The sequence below is a fragment of the Canis aureus genome, chromosome 11 (genome assembly GCF_053574225.1).
Source record: "Canis aureus isolate CA01 chromosome 11, VMU_Caureus_v.1.0, whole genome shotgun sequence".
NCBI classification, from domain to species: Eukaryota; Metazoa; Chordata; class Mammalia; order Carnivora; family Canidae; genus Canis; species Canis aureus.
Genome location: NC_135621.1, coordinates 34,160,208 through 34,175,665, shown reverse-complemented (window position 1 = coordinate 34,175,665; position 15,458 = coordinate 34,160,208). Strand labels below are relative to the sequence as shown.

The 15,458-nt window shown below is 49.9% G+C and overlaps 1 protein-coding gene across 5 annotated transcripts in view; it reads left to right on the top strand.

Moving 5' to 3' along the window:
• Positions 1-15,458, top strand: part of ABTB3 (ankyrin repeat and BTB domain containing 3) — a 310,072-nt gene that overhangs the window by 128,603 nt on the left and 166,011 nt on the right. The window lies entirely within an intron of this gene.

Sequence of the window (15,458 nt, the reverse complement as noted above, 5' to 3'; positions counted from 1 at the left end):
CGGGGGGATTGTTGAGAGTTGAGGTCAGGAAGGGGCTAGATGGGGCCCAAAGATTGCAATAGTGTTTGTCACAATGTAATAATAATGCCTGTCATCAGCAGGAGTAGATCAAACTCATGCAGAGTATGCTCAAATCATGGATTGTTCTGAAAATTTGGTACATATTAACTCATTTAAAACTCATAATTCCCCAGTGAGGTAGGCACCATTATTCTCCATGTTATGAATGAAGGACCCAAGGCAAGGAGGTGCGGTGACTCTGACAAGGTCACATGTATAGGTGGTAGAACCAGTCTGGTTCCAGAGTATAAGCTCATGGCCACTGGGCTCCCCTATCTGTCTTAGGGTCATCTGTGTGTGTCTCTGTTCTTCCACCACACCTGGGGACCCTTAATACCTCTGTATCCCCAGCACCTAGCACAGGGGTTGGCAAATGGTAGGGACTCCTTCATGGCTTATTACACATAAATGGGCGTGCAGTTCTTAGATTTAAAAACAAATTCAGTCCCTTCATTCTGAAAGTATAGGCATCGACTTAGGGGAAGAGAGTGCTGAAGGACAGGTGGGTGAGATCTCTCCTCATTTACACACTGGGCAGGAAAAGTCACAACTAGGACCTCTACCCACCCTTGTCTCTTGATCACTAGGCTGCTCTTGGTGGCTCGTGCCTCAGGCTCTGGGCCTGTCTCCCTGATCTCATGGGTTCACCTTGTCTCGTCTCTTCCCAACTTACATATTCCTAGGCCGGACATCCATGACCCCCATTCCCAGAAAACACAATGCATGTGTGCGCACACACACACACACACACACACACTCCTCTGTTTGTTTTCCATGCTGTTTTGGAAATAACTCTGCATTTTGTACTGCCTCACAGGGCTATTCAGTCATCTTTCATTGATTCCACAAGATCACTTATCAAAGCCCTACTATGCATCCAGCATTGTGCTAGAGACAGGTTAGAACGCCCAGCTGAGCAAAAGCAGGCCAGTGCAGGGGGGAAGACAGTAGACAACTGTAAGAAGCAGAGCTGTTTTATAATAGGCTATTAAATAACCAATCCCCCAGAAGGATGCTGCCTACTTTGGTGGAAAAGTCTGGATGAGCAGCTTGTGCTAGAAGGTGGGAGCCTGAGACCCAGGGGTTGGGGTGGGAGGGTGGTGAGAAGGGCCTGCGAGAGGGAAAAGTGGGGGAGAGTAAGATCAGGAGTCAGAGTCAGATATGCTCCTGAGAGGTGGAGCAGAGGTAAGAAGGGAGCAGAGAAGAGGGTATGGGGTGTGGGGGACCCCAGCGAGATGGTGGAAGGCTTGGGACACTAACTCTAGATCTGCTTGGGATGCTGCATTATTGTGCAACCCCCAGACACATACATGCACTCACATGCATGTGCACACAAACCCATGCCAAGACCCCATCTATACTTTGACCCACTCAAGGACCCCATCTATACTTTGACCCACTCAAGGATGGGGAGAAATCAATTTCTTAAAGTGACACTTCTCATAGGGACATTTAAGAACAGGACCCTACATTCAGTTTGAGATGCGTGGTATTCCTACAGTGGAAACATCGCCTCTATTCCACCACCCCCACCCCCCACTGCAGATGTCCAGCAAAGGCCGTTGCGCTCACAGATGCTCTGTGGAGTGGATGGGTGGGCCTTGGGAAGGCGCTGGCTACCATGAAAACTTGGCACATTTTAACTCATTTAAAACTCATGAGTTTTAAACATGGCTGGAATGAGACAGCCCAGAGGAAGGAGACTGGGGGCTGCAGTGGGTAGCAGACCCTGGCTTCTGTGGCCACCTTTAGGAGCCTTGGGATTTCAGAAGGGTATGGAATTGGGAGCTAGTGCCTGGCTTGTCCAGATCCCAAAAGCAGTCAGAGTCTCCTGGCATCTGGTTAGATGCTCAGTGGAAAGTGTTCCTGGAGGGTTAATAAGGAGCCTTGAAGCTCTGATCAGGGCCAAGAAGGATACAACCAATCATTCTGGGCCCATTGGGATCCATATGTGGCTCGCCAAGGAAGGGCCATTTGAGTGGCTCCTGTAGGATGCATAAGAGTTGGCTAAACAGTGTGGGAGGGATTGGGAGCATTCAAGGCAATAGGAACAGTATTTGCAAAAGCCACAGGAATGAAAGATCCTGGTGTGTTCAGAAGCCTGTGTGGTTGGCTACCAGGGTAGGAAGAAGAGGGGGTGAATAGCACTAGGTCTGGGGAGCTATGCTGGGAGCAGTAGCTACAGGCCTTTGCATCCATAAAGGTAACTCTCAGAAGTTCCACATACATGTAACCGAGGCTCTGCAGTGTGCAGAGACTGAGAGCTCAGTTCTGAGGCTGGTTGGCCTGCGAATGAAGCCTGCTTCTCCTCCCCAGCTTGCCTCTCTGCCTTCCACTCTTCTCTGCAGAGCAGAACCTCGTACTCCATTATCTGCAACTCCAAAACCCAGAAAGCTCTGGAAACCAGAAAGGTTTTTTCCATACACTGGCAGAAATTCATTTGACAGCTCAACCTGGCCCAAAAGACACAGGGTTCTCTATAGTTGTCTTATTCCAAGTGAGGGTATTCCTACGAGCTGCCCCAAAAGCTCTAAGGTGATTGTTTACCAGCGACTTTCTGGATCCTCTGTGCATGTTAGTGATATGCACCATATTTGCTATATCATCCTTCTGAAATTCAAAAATTTCTTAATTCTGAACCACATCTGGCCCCATGGGCTGTGGAAAAGGGATTGTGCGTCTGTCACGTCAATCTCATAGGGTTGTTGAGGGGGATAAAAAGCAGTTTATTCAAACCAAGCCCTTAGAGCGGTGCCAGACAGCACATGGTGGACGTTCAATACATGGCAACCGTCCACGTTGTTAGTGGGGTGAGCCAGAGCCTTAGCCGAAGCTCACTGTCTGCAGAGTTGGGTGCTGTGAACAGAATAGCCAGGTGGGATAGTACAGCATCTGTGTGACGGCCGGCCTTGGCTTAGCTGAGACCATATAAAAGCAGGCTTTTGTGCTGTGCAGGTGGTGGAGACCAGCAGTCGTGCCCACTTCTGGCCCGGGCTCCCAGTGGGCATCCTGTGCTCCCAGTGGGCATCTGTGCTCCCAGTGGGCATCCTGTGCTCGTAGTGGGCATCCCGTGCCTGCAGCAACACCGGCCTGGCCTGGCGTGCTACAGATAGCCTGCAAGCTCCTGGCAGCCTGCGCTGTCTTGTCACCCTCTTGTCCTCCGCGCCAGCTGGGGCATTCGATAATTGTTCACTGGGCTGAATCCTATCTATTGACTCTGAGCAGACGCTAACTCTAGAGCTGCTTGGGGTGCTGCATTATTGCGCAGCCTGCAGACATGCACACGCGCTCACGTGCACCTGCACACAAGCACAGGCCAGGACCTGCTCCATACCTTGACCCACTCAGGGATGGGGAGACACCAGTTTCTTGAAGTGACGCTCTTGTGTCTTCTGCTTTTCTCTATCAGAGAAAGAGACTTTAGGGAAAAGCCCAGGAGAACAAGCTTTGTTTCACATCACCACCTTTTGTTTACGAAGAACTGTTTCCTTATGCACTTTTCCCCCCTTTCTGGAGCCTCTCTGCTGCCTGCCGCCCATGAGTAAACAAAGAGCAGAGGCATGGCTGGCTTCGGGGGCTCCAGATGGGACCACCAGCCCATCCCTCCAGATGTGATCTGCTTGAAGGAACCAGAAATACCCCCACCCCCCATCGCATCTGCAGGGAAAAAGCAAAAGGAAATGCCAGCAGAGACCCCCTGGTCTTTGCCTTGACTTGAAAGATTCTTGGGCTTTGCTAAAACTTGCCCATGCTTTTTATAGCCGGGACACACCAAATCCATCCTTTGCCCCCAGATTTTCACATAGGAGCCCTTCCAGCAGGAGCTGAGGGCAGCTGAATTAAAAGCGAAACATGCCTCTCAGAAGGCTGGGCAGCAGGGAACTGGCGTTGTATTAATCAAGCCAAAAAGGGGAAAATCTACAGACCAAGTGCTCCCTCACAGCAGTGAAGGTGAAGCTGGAGCCAGGCAGCAGCGTGGGGTGTTCATTTTTCCCTTCTGTGGGCCTGGTGGGAGAAAGGGCTGCTTCCTCCATTGTGCTGGGAGAGAGAGAAGCTGGCCAGACAGGGGCCTCGGGAGCAGGGAGGGCTGGCAGGGGACCACTAGGGCCGTGGAAGCTGCAGAGCGCAGGGGTCGCAAGTGTGAGCAGCACGTTGCTGGGGGCTGCAGGCTGCAGAGGGAGACCTTGAGGATGACCATGAGAAGCCACAGTCCTCTGTAAAGTCCACTGTGGGTGAGGCTGGGTGGGAAAGGACGAGGTGTAAGGAGGAGCAGCTCCTGGGTTGTGGGTTGTAAGCTGGGTGTTCTTCACACTCGGGAAAGGGAAAGGAGCATCAGTTATAAATACATAAGGTTGTTCGGCAAGGGTTTATTGAGCATCTATGTGTTAGGCACTGTTTTAGGCAAGGGAGATGCAGAGATGAATAAGATATTGAGGACCCTGCATCATGAAGCTTACATTTGTGTGTTTGGGGAAGGATGACGACTAAGTACACAAATACATAATGGCTTGGAGCCATTAGACCCAGGTCACCTCCCTGAAATGTGGCCCAGCAGACGTGAGCAGGGCTATCTGACCTCAGAGAATTTCATCCAGGTCACACAAACATTCCATGCCTCAGCCTCCTCATCTGTGAACCAGGGACAGTTAGTGTCTTAGGGGTTCAATAAATAACACTTCTCTTCCTTTACCCCCTAAATTTGGAATAGATAGATAGATAGATAGATAGATAGATAGATAGATAGATAGACAGACACCCAACTAGGCAGGCAGACAAGGATAATGATATCTCCCTTCTGATGGGGGAAGGCAGGGTGGGAGGAGGTAGCCTTCCTACGGGGCCACAGTGGGCTTCCTCTTGCTACACCCCAGCCCTCAGCAGCTCTGGATGGACATGGGCCTCCCCCACAGGCATGGAGCCTATCCCTGTGATGTTTTGTATAAAGGGATCCCACTGGCAGAACGTGTGTCTCCTGTTGGCAGCTCCCAGAAATAGACCAGAAAGGAGGGAGGAAGGGGCTCGGCTTCTTTCCCACTGACAGGATGTATCCTGGCTTACAGCACTGGCTTTACCCCTTACCAGGCACATGACCTGGAACAAGCGTGCTCAACATTTCTGGGACTCGCTTTTCTCACCCTTGAAATGAGAACAACACGGGCACCCATCTCATAGGATTCCTATGAGGAGTAAATGAGGTGACACGTCAGTCACCTAGGACAGGGCCTGGAACACACCGGGGTGGAGAGAGTGAGGGAACAGGATGGCTCTTCCCACAGAAGCCCTCTACTCAGAAGCACAAAGGCAGAGAGAGGAGGTCCCCCCACCTGCAAGGAGCGCGCACCTCAGAGTGTGGTTGTGAAGATTCAGCTGGTTATATGAGAACAATGCCTGACACATAGAAAGCACTTGATAGATAATAATAATTTTGACCATATGAGGTTGTCCATATTCAGTTCTTTTTTTACCTACAGACATGGCAACTTCCTATGGTCTGGCCCAGTAGTTATTACTTCTTAGCAAGGTGCTTGTGGCAGGGGCTAGTTAAATGTTTGGTTCCTTCCTCCTGAAGAATCTGGTTGGTATAAGATTCCCACCTTCCCTGCCTCCACTTTGGCTCCATGTCCCTTGGGCTGCTGGTCAGGAGCCTGGGCTCTGGGCACTGAGGAGGACCTGGGCTGGCCCCACTATCCCCCAGTGCCGTGGTGCCCAAGCAGCAGGTGTGAGAAATGCAGTCACAGAAACCAGCATGGACACGGCCCTTCACAGAACTGGATGCACCCAATTTATCACTCGTGGCCAAGCAGGCTACCATCTGTAGGGTCACCCCTTGGCCTTGTCTCTTAGCGCATATGCTAATGAAAGGCAAGATTGACCGCCCCGGTCTGGTGGCACCTCGCCCAGTGCCTGGCTCTGGCTCTGTCTCTAGCTGGCTGGACCTCAGCCGGGAGGGGCTGCCTTTGCTTCTTGGGATGGTGGCCAGAGAGGAGGAAACCCACCCAGAATGGAGACTCGGGGGAGAAGGCGCTGAGCCATCTGGAAGGCTGGAGTTAGCCAGACGCCTCACTGGCCATCTGGGTGAAATGAGAGCCTGGTCTAATGGGGGAGTGGCAGGGGAGGGAGAGTGAGCTGTGGAGGTCTTACTCCCCTTGGTATTACGGTGCCTTAGAACAGTTGTTGGGAACTGCTGCTGTCAGAGAACAGATGTGAAATACCAAGTGTGCCAGGCATGAAGGAGTCATTCGATAAATAATAGATTGTTGAATGGCTTGATGCATGGTGGGTGGGACTGTATGTATACAGCTGGTGCTCAGAGGCTTTTTCACATACGTTAGAATACAAATCCTTACATTGAGTGCATTAAGTCCAGCATTACCCCAAGCATTTATCATATTTTAACTCAATGGATTCTCATAAGAACTCTATGAAAGATATTATCACCCTGTTTTATGGATGAGGAGAGCAAGGCACAGAGACTTTAACCAATGTGAAGTCATATGACTAAGGAGTGTTAGGGATAAGAGAAGGATCACATGATTAGAGGAGTTATATGGGTGAGTCTTCTTCCAGGGTCTGCTCATCATGTTCCTGGATTCTTGGGATCAGGGACGGAAGTAGGAGCTCCCACTGCTAGTAATGCTAGTAGATATTGAACTTTTACTGTGTGCCAAGTTCTGTACCGAGCCTTGAGCTGTTTCAATTTATTTAATCCTCAGAGTAATAATACTGTGAGGTTTGTTCGAGGTTTGTCCCCAGGGTGTAGCCTTTACCAATGGGACTCATGGCAAATGGCCCTGGAGTCTCCAGGAGAGAGATACAGCAGCAGCTTCTCCCTCTGTGATCCAGCAGGTGAGGCTTTAAGATGGGCCCCTGCGGCTCCCTGGGCTGATCTGTCCTGATGACCATGACAGGGTGAGCTCTCCACGCCTCACTATCCTCATCTACAAAATGACACTCAGAGTGCCTCCCTCACAAAGCTGGGAGGCCGACTTCCCCCTAGTGCTTGCAATTCTGAAATGTTGGTTCCCTTCCCCTAAAGCTTTCTAGACCGCTGCAAATGGGCTCCGGTCATGGAGGTTCCCAGACCTTCCCCTTGGACGTGGTTATAACCCTGCCCTTTGGAGTAGAGAGAGCTGCTTTTTAGAACAGGGATTTGGGGTGACTAGAACCCAGGGCTCTCAGCTCCATGTAGTTTCTGTGGCTCCTCAACACGTCTTGAAGCTAGAGATAGAGTAGCTGGCCATTACCAGGAAGGATGCTGGGAACCAAAGAGAAAACACCAAGGGGCTCTGGCACATGTCTGGTGTGACAGGGCCCATGACACAGCCTCTCCATCCATCCCTGTTGTTTCTACGGCAAAGACAGATCCAGGCTGGCCAAGTCCAGAGCAAGGCAGTTACGTGGTGAAGAGCTCTTGAGTGGCTGCCACAACTGTGTACAGATAAAACTTAAAAACCAGTCCGGTCTAGGGGGACTAAGGCCAAAAGCGGCCAAGATGGCGACCTATAAGGTGTCGAAGGAAAGGGCAGGTGACCAAGATGGTAAATGCCAGAGCCAGGACAAATCAATGCACAGCTTTAGGGAGAAGGTACCCCGGAACCAGACTGTTCAATTCACGCCCCTGCCCTGCCCCCTACTAGCTGTGTGACCTTAGGCAGCTCACTTGGCCACTCTGTTCTTCGGATTACAACTATAAAATGGGCCAGTAGGTAGAACCTGCCTTACGGGGCTGCTCCGGTGATTAAATAAGATAGTACCTGGAAAGGGCTTAGAACGGTGCCCAGCACAAGCGTAGTAAAGGTTGTACAGACATTGGCTCTTCCTCTTGTCATTACTGCACCTGGTGACAACATTGGCTGCTCGGTTCCACAGAAGTGTATCAGATCCTGTACTTGGGGCTGGGCCCTCATGGTGCAAAGGTGAATGGTAGCTGGAGGAACTCACAGGCTGGTGAGACAGGACATAATGACAAAATTGAGCCCTGAGGAGGTTTGGCTGACTCCGGGGATATTCCCCCGAGTTATTTGAGGAAGCCAGAGGTATCTGGGGTATGACCTTTGCCTTTGGATGTCCCTTAGCAACCATCATCGAGATGGTCCCCACCAGGTGCCAGAGGTCATCACATTCTAGTGCCTCTACTATATGGGTGAAGGATGACACTGAGGCCCCTGGAGGGCCAGGGATCAAAGTGAGGCCACCACAGGCTAGCAGCTGAGTGAGGACAGAGTCCCATGTGGCAATTTTTTAGATCCCTGGTGCCCTTTTTTTTTTTTCCATTCATGGACATCTCTGGGGTGAGATTGTTTTTAACTTATATATATATTCTATTATATATATTATATATATTAAGTGCAATATACATATAGAAAGTGCAAACATCAAAAGCGTATAACTCAGTGAATTCTCACCACTGGAGCACACCTGTGTCCCCTGCCCCCAGACCACGACTCAGAGCATGGCATCCCCTTCCCTGTCCCCTCGCCCAGTCACTGTCGCTCCCCAGGGCAATGTTATCCTGACTTCTACAGTGTAGATTACGTCACCTCTTGGTAAATGTCCCATGAATGGAATCCTACAGTGTGTACTCTTTTGCGCCTGGCTTCTTTTGTTCAATATTATGTTCATTGGATGCATCCATGTTGTTGTGTGTCGCTGTATTTTGCTGCATTGGAGAAGGAAACCTCACGTTGATCTATCTATTCAACTACTAATGGGCATTAAGTCGTTTCCAGGTTGGGGCTACCATGTACGGTACTGCTGTGAACATTCTAGAACATGTTTTTGGTGATAGTCCCGTGGTCCCGTTGGGTATATTCCTGCAAGTGGGACGGCTGATTCCTCAGGCTTGTGGGGAGCCCCTCCACCCACATTTATTGAGCATGGACTCTGAGCTAAATCTTCTGCAGGGCTGCCCAGCCAGCCACGGCTGCTGAGCACCAGCTCAGCTCCCTGTCTCTCTAATGTGGGTGTGAACCTGAATCAGGCCCCGGGGATGGAGCAGCACCAAAGATTTATAACAAGATATCGACACATTGAAGGGAGTGCTGCTCTGAACAGCAGGCCCTTTCCGAGTGATTAAAAGCTGTGGGAGGCAGGGATGCTTGAGCAAAGATTAAGAAATCAGAGCCCGTTTTCTGAAATGGCTTCAACCCTGGGGCAGTTGGGCTGGGACTGTGGACTTGTTGCTGGACCGACAATGTTGGGAAGGGGGTGGTCAGCCACATGGAGGAGGCAGGGCATTAGAGACAAATCAGAAAGGTTTGAGATTAGGATGCCCTTGGCGGGGAAGGATAGATAAGGAGGGAGCGGCCAAACATATGTTGAATCAAGGCAGATAATATGATGAACCTGCACTTGGTACCATATTTTGCCAACCGTTAGCAGAGTGCTTGGTTCCCGGCCCCCCAGGGCTGCAGAAGTGCCCCTGGACGTGCCTGGGACAGAGATCTGATCCATGGCCATCCACGGAATCACATTCTCCTGGGCTGGGACCATGGGAATAATATTTTTGTACCAGCTCCCGTTGTGCCTCTGATGCCGGGCCACGTCTGGAAACCACCTTTTTTGAGGGACCAGTCTCTGGCCCACACTGGGCCCCATCAAAAAGGGACTCAGCTTTCTTGACTCACATTCACAGCCTCCGCCCACGCCCTGACTTTCCGGCTCTCCCAACACCAGGTTTCTCAGGATGATGTTTTTCCCACGCACCTTACCTGGCTGCAGCTTGAACCCCACTCAGCAATGAACTTCCATCCCAGCTTGACTCCCTCGGGCTGCTTTTAAGTAGCACCCTCTCACACTGACCTCCCCCTGGTATCTTTTGGGGGACAGTTCACCCCAAGCCCAGGATCAGGAAGCAGTCTCTGTGTGCTAATGTGTTCAATGGAAGTCTGACTTGACCATGACCTCTCCCAGCCTATTTTTCCCTAACTGTAGATTGGAAATAATGATAAAACCTAGATTCATCCGTTGTGATTACCAAAGGATGTGATGGACATGAGATGCCAAGCATGACTCAGCTGACAAGCTGGGTGCTTGGGGCACCAGTAACAGAACCCGAGGGTCGGCGCAAACCGGGGCCTATTGTGCCAGCCTCCTGCTTGGTAGCCCTGCTCCGGCCTTGTCGCCTCTGGTCCCTCCACAAGGAGGGATCCTAGTAGAACCCAGATCTGACACCGAAGCCTGTGTACCTTCCTTTGTACTGATTTGTTCTTTGGCCTTTCCCCGGCCGCTGTGGGTAAGTATCTGACAGCAGAGCGTGCCATGCCAGGTGATGGCTGCAAAACGCCTCAGGAATAGGAAGGCCTGGCCTGGCCAGAGAACATCTTTACAGTTGCCCGGGCCCCCGGAGCCACTGTGTTGGCATCTGAGATATTGGTTCTTGGTGCCTGGGGATTAAAGCAATTGCATTTCTTGCAGGATGGGGCGAGATGCAAACATTTCTCCTGTAGCCGGATCCCTGATTTGTCTTGCAAAATCCAATCACCACTTCCTTCAGTAGACTGGGTAGGGAGAGAGACAGCAAAGGAAGGGGCCCCGCTGGATGAGGGGTAGGGCAGAGGGGGTGGGCTGGCTGGGGAGGCCCCTGGCCATCCAGGCTGAACAGACTGTGCTCAGGGCTGACTCAGACTGCCCAGCCCATTAACTGCCCCTCCCTGGTGAGACTTCCTGGTGAGCCACGTACAAGCCAGGAGCCACCAAACTGGCTCTCCCCCACCCTACACCCTCCTTCTAAACAACAGTAGTCCAGAGACTTCAGTTGCCAACGGGAAAATGAGCACCTTGGAAATCACCCTATTCCTCATCTTCACCTTTGGGTGTCAAGAGGCCTGGGTTCATCCTGGCTCCTCCTTTGCCTGGAGGGGAAACCGAGACACATCAGGCAGTCTCATAAGGTCTCAGTTTTGCCATCTGCAAAATGGAGATAATTATAGCTCCTACTTCATAAGGCTCTTGTAAGAAGCAACTAACACATGAAAAGCGTTCAGCACCATCCTGACTCACAGCAGCTGCTCAAGGACGATAGTCCTGGTTCAGGTCACTGGAGAAAACAGCAACGTCATTCACTCACCCAAATACTTGTTCACTCTTCCATTCTGCAGATTCTTCTCTAGCACAGCTTGAGCATCGGGTATATCCCAGAGCATCAATAACTGTCACTAGACCTGTGCAATACCTGACCTGCTTTGGGCAGAGATAAGCTGGAGAGGAGATCAGGACAGGCTTCTCAGAGGAGGCGATATTTAAGCTCCATTAGAGAGTCTCCATAAAAATTGGCGGAATGTAGAGAGCTAGGATTGTAGGCCAGCGTCTGTCCCTCTGCCCCCAGCTGGACTGAGAGCTCCTTGAAGGCAGGGCACTTGTATGTGTGAGGTATGTGTGCATGGATCTGCTTGCTAGGTAGCTGATTCGTGCATGGACAAACGCACACATCTACTCCTTATTCACTGTATCCACATACTTGTGCCTAATAGGAGGTTCGCATGGCAGGCTCTCAATACATATTTGCTGGATTGAACTAAAGGGAAAGCAGTTTTGTTTTCCAGCTGGGGGTCCAGCTTTCAGAAGAAATCTGCATGAGCTGTGTGCCCAGAACTCCCAGTGCTCTACGCTGGCTCATGAGGGGCAATTAAATCAATCTGTGCTCTGTGTCTGAGCGTGCTGGGCCTTCAAGCTTAAAATCGAGGCATTGGTGTGGCGCCTGGGTGGCTCAGTCAGTTGAGCACCTGACTCTTGATCTTGGCTCGGGTCTTGATCTCAGGGTTGAGATTTCAGGCCCCACTCTGGGCATGCAGCCTACTTAAAAAAAAAAAAAAATTGAGGCCCTGGTGTTCGTGCTTTGAAAGATGGCACAAGTCCACTTCTGTCTCTTACCTCTGACAAAAGTAAGGTCAGGGGGGCCCGGCCCTCTCTCCAGCTCTTGCCTTTTACACATGTCCATGCAGAGTTCAGCGAGCAGGTCAAGAGACATCACTGTGACAAACAAAAGAATGGACAACTGACCACCTTTTAATGATAGTTAGTGGGAGAATGGCAATGAAAGCTATTCTTTTCTTGGGATGAGAAGGTCATTAGCAGACATACCAGCCCTTCAACTTGCTTCTGTTTGATGCATCCATTGGGGTGAATACCCATCTATTTCCATATTGGTGGGCCTTTGCAAAGAAGATGCTAGAATGTACTCTTTGTACTTTCTTTTTTAAAAAGATTTATTTATTTGAGAAAGAGAGAGCAAGCATGAGTGCGAGGAGGGGCAGAGCAAGAAAGAATTTCAGTTTCCTTACTGAGCACAGAGCCTGACCCGGGGCTTGATCTCATGATTCTGAGATCATGACCTGAGCTGAAACCGAGTGTTGGACGTTTAACTGACTGAACCACCCAGGGACCCCAGTACTCTTTATATTTCAGTGTGAATGCTATAGATATGTCATCTGGGTATATGGGTAGACCTGAAATTTTTAAAAAATTCAAGCTCAAAACTGTCATTTTATTTCATTCCATTTCATTTAATTCTATTTTACCTACCAACATGTTCCAAAAAGGATTAAAGTTTGCTTTCAATGTTATATAAAGATAAACTCAATGTGAACTCAGTGACAAAAATCAAAGAAAACCAGAGGTGAAGACACAAAAAGGAGCCAGAAATGAGATGATTTAAAAATGAACACTCTACCACCCTCTCCCTATGCTGGCACTGGTGAGCTATAAGCAGGGCTCTGAGCTTCCTGGGAGGCATTGGGAAAAGGGGAACCTGGTCAGTTATACTGTCCCAGCGGCCATCAAACAAGACTGTTGATCAGAACAAGCAGAACCATGGCTCAAGTTGGAACCCGAGGGGAGTTCCTCTGAGCCCTTTGTGGAGAAGAAAAGCCTCCCTAGAAAAATCCATAGAAAGAGCCCGGCCTTGTGTTGAATAGCTCATCCGCTGTAGTACTGTAGTACTAACTCAGCCTAGGGAGGCCTCCCTCAAAGCACAAACATCCAACTCCACTGCTCCTGCTTATTACTTGGGTTGGTTTAGCATAGGGATTCTCGTCGCATACCTGAAAGTAAATGCAGTGATTTTTAAATTGGTGTTTAGAGATACCTCATGCATGTTTGTTTTTTAAGAAGTCATGATCTTGTTGGAGTTTTGAAAGTTGTGACCGTTGGCTGTGGTGGAGCTGAGGGGGTGCAGGGCTGGGAGCCCGCTGACCGGGCCCCTTGGTCAGGCCTGAGGAGAGGACCACTCACTCTGGTTTATCCTGTCCTCCAAGCCTTGTCGGGCATCTGGCACACAGTAAGTAGGTGCTCGATGCATGAATGGGGTGGGACGGGGCTTGAACAAGCAAATGAATAAGTGTGTGAAGAAAATGGAAAAGAATTAATGGATCCAGGTTAAGACAGTGAGAGTGGAAACTGCTGAACCATTTTTCCTTTCCTAACCATTTGAAGAGTCTGAATAAAGAGACAATGACTTAAATTCAGGAAGGATGGGATCTCAGATAATAATCTAGTTCCATTCCTCCATCTTTTTTTAAAAAAAGATTTTATTTATTTATTTGAGAGAGAGAGAGTGTGAGAGAGAGAGCATGCACATGAGCAGGGAGGAGGGGCAGAGGGAGAAGCACACCCCTCCGTTAAGCAAGGACTTTCCCCCCATTCAGGACTTGATCCCAGGGCCCCAGGATCATGACCTGAGCCAAAGGCAGATGTTTAACCGACTGAGCCACCCAGGTGCCCCATTCTTCCATCCTTACATATTATGTAACTAATATGTTTGGGGTGCCAGGGGCTTGGAGCCACTCCCATCTCACATCTCAGAGAGAGGCCTCTTGACTTAACATCATCTGGAATCTGAGAGGAGTTCTTGCCTTGGCTGCCCCAGATTCCCCAGATTCTCAGCCTCTGACCGCCCCCCAGAATGGCCTCAGGCCCAGCTGGCTCTAGGTGTGCCCTAACACACACCGAACCAGGAATAGTAGCCTTTGAACTGCCTGAGACTGCAGAAGCTTGAAGCTAATAGGGGAAATGGGATTTGTTTGAGATTCTTCCTGGAGATGTTCTTTCTAACCATGCCTCCCACCACCCGCCCCCCCCCCCCCCCAGCTTCTTCCCTTCTTCCTAAAGAGTATTTTTAAATATTTTGAGAACCAACAAGTTTGGAAAACTGTGCATACATTCTCTTGGCCCTGGGAATGGTGGGCACATCTGGGCTCCAGATGTTTTCTGGGCCTGCTGTGTGGTAGCCCATCCCAGGTGCTTGTGGACAGAGCTCAGACTAAACAACAGACAGCCCCACATAAAGGCAGCTTTTTGATTCCTGAATGGGCTTTGCTGCTGTCTTCCCCAGACCCAGGATGCCCCACGAAGAGCTGCCCAGGGTCTCCATCCTGAGAAATATCACAGACACACCTTGTTAGGGCAGGAGAGTAGAGGGGCTCAAGAGCCAGTGGCCTGGGCTCGAGTCCCAGCTCGGCTATGTGATCTCAGGTGAGTTGCTTGCCCTCTCTGGATTCAGTGTCCACGTCTCTAAAAGAGAGCTAATTGTCTCCACCTTTGAGGCTGCAGTGGGAATTAAGGAGTAAATTCATACACAGTGCTTAGGATGGTGCCTGGCACATACTCAGCACAAAGTAGCTATTTGCTGTTATTATTTCTAATTTTCTTCTCCTCTGGAGGCCACTAAGGAATTAGAAGTTGGTCCACATCCTTTAATTGGTCGTTATCAATTTACCTTAGCCCCGTGGAAGTCTTTTTTCCTAATCTCTCCCCAGGGTCTGCTCATGATGGCAGTGATAGTACTGAAATTTATTGAGTACCTCCTCAGTGCCAGGCACTGTGATATAAGCATTTGATATATATTTGACATATATAGCCTGCATGAGATCCTATAGCTTGGCTTAATGCCTGACATGGTATTTAATGCACACAATAATTCTTGGAAGGAGGCACTATTATTAGCTCCATTTTTCAGCTCAGGAAGAGAAGGCCCAGAGAGGAACTGAGAAGGCAAGTAGTGTCTAGGACTTGATCCAGGACAGTCGGCCTCAGAGCCCGTGCCCTCAACCGCTACGGAGAGATGACCTTCGGTCTGAATTTGCTGCTGTGGGATACAGCAGAATCTCTGATGCCAAGTGCTACAGCAACTGAGGATGGGAAGAGGCTGTGTCTCCCTCCAGAGGCTCTGGCCTCTGAGCCAGGCCTTCTAGAGGATAAACAGAAGTAAGGGTGGAGAAAGGTTTTCCAGGTCCAGGAACAGCATGAACAAAGATATAAAGGTGAAAACCTCAGAAAAGGTTTAAGCACAGTAGTTAGCTAGGGTAGAAAGTTAGAACAGGACCCCACTGGATAACAAAAAAGGACACTATCCTCTAGGAAATAGGGTGCCATGGAATGCTTCTGAGGAGAGGAGAGCATGC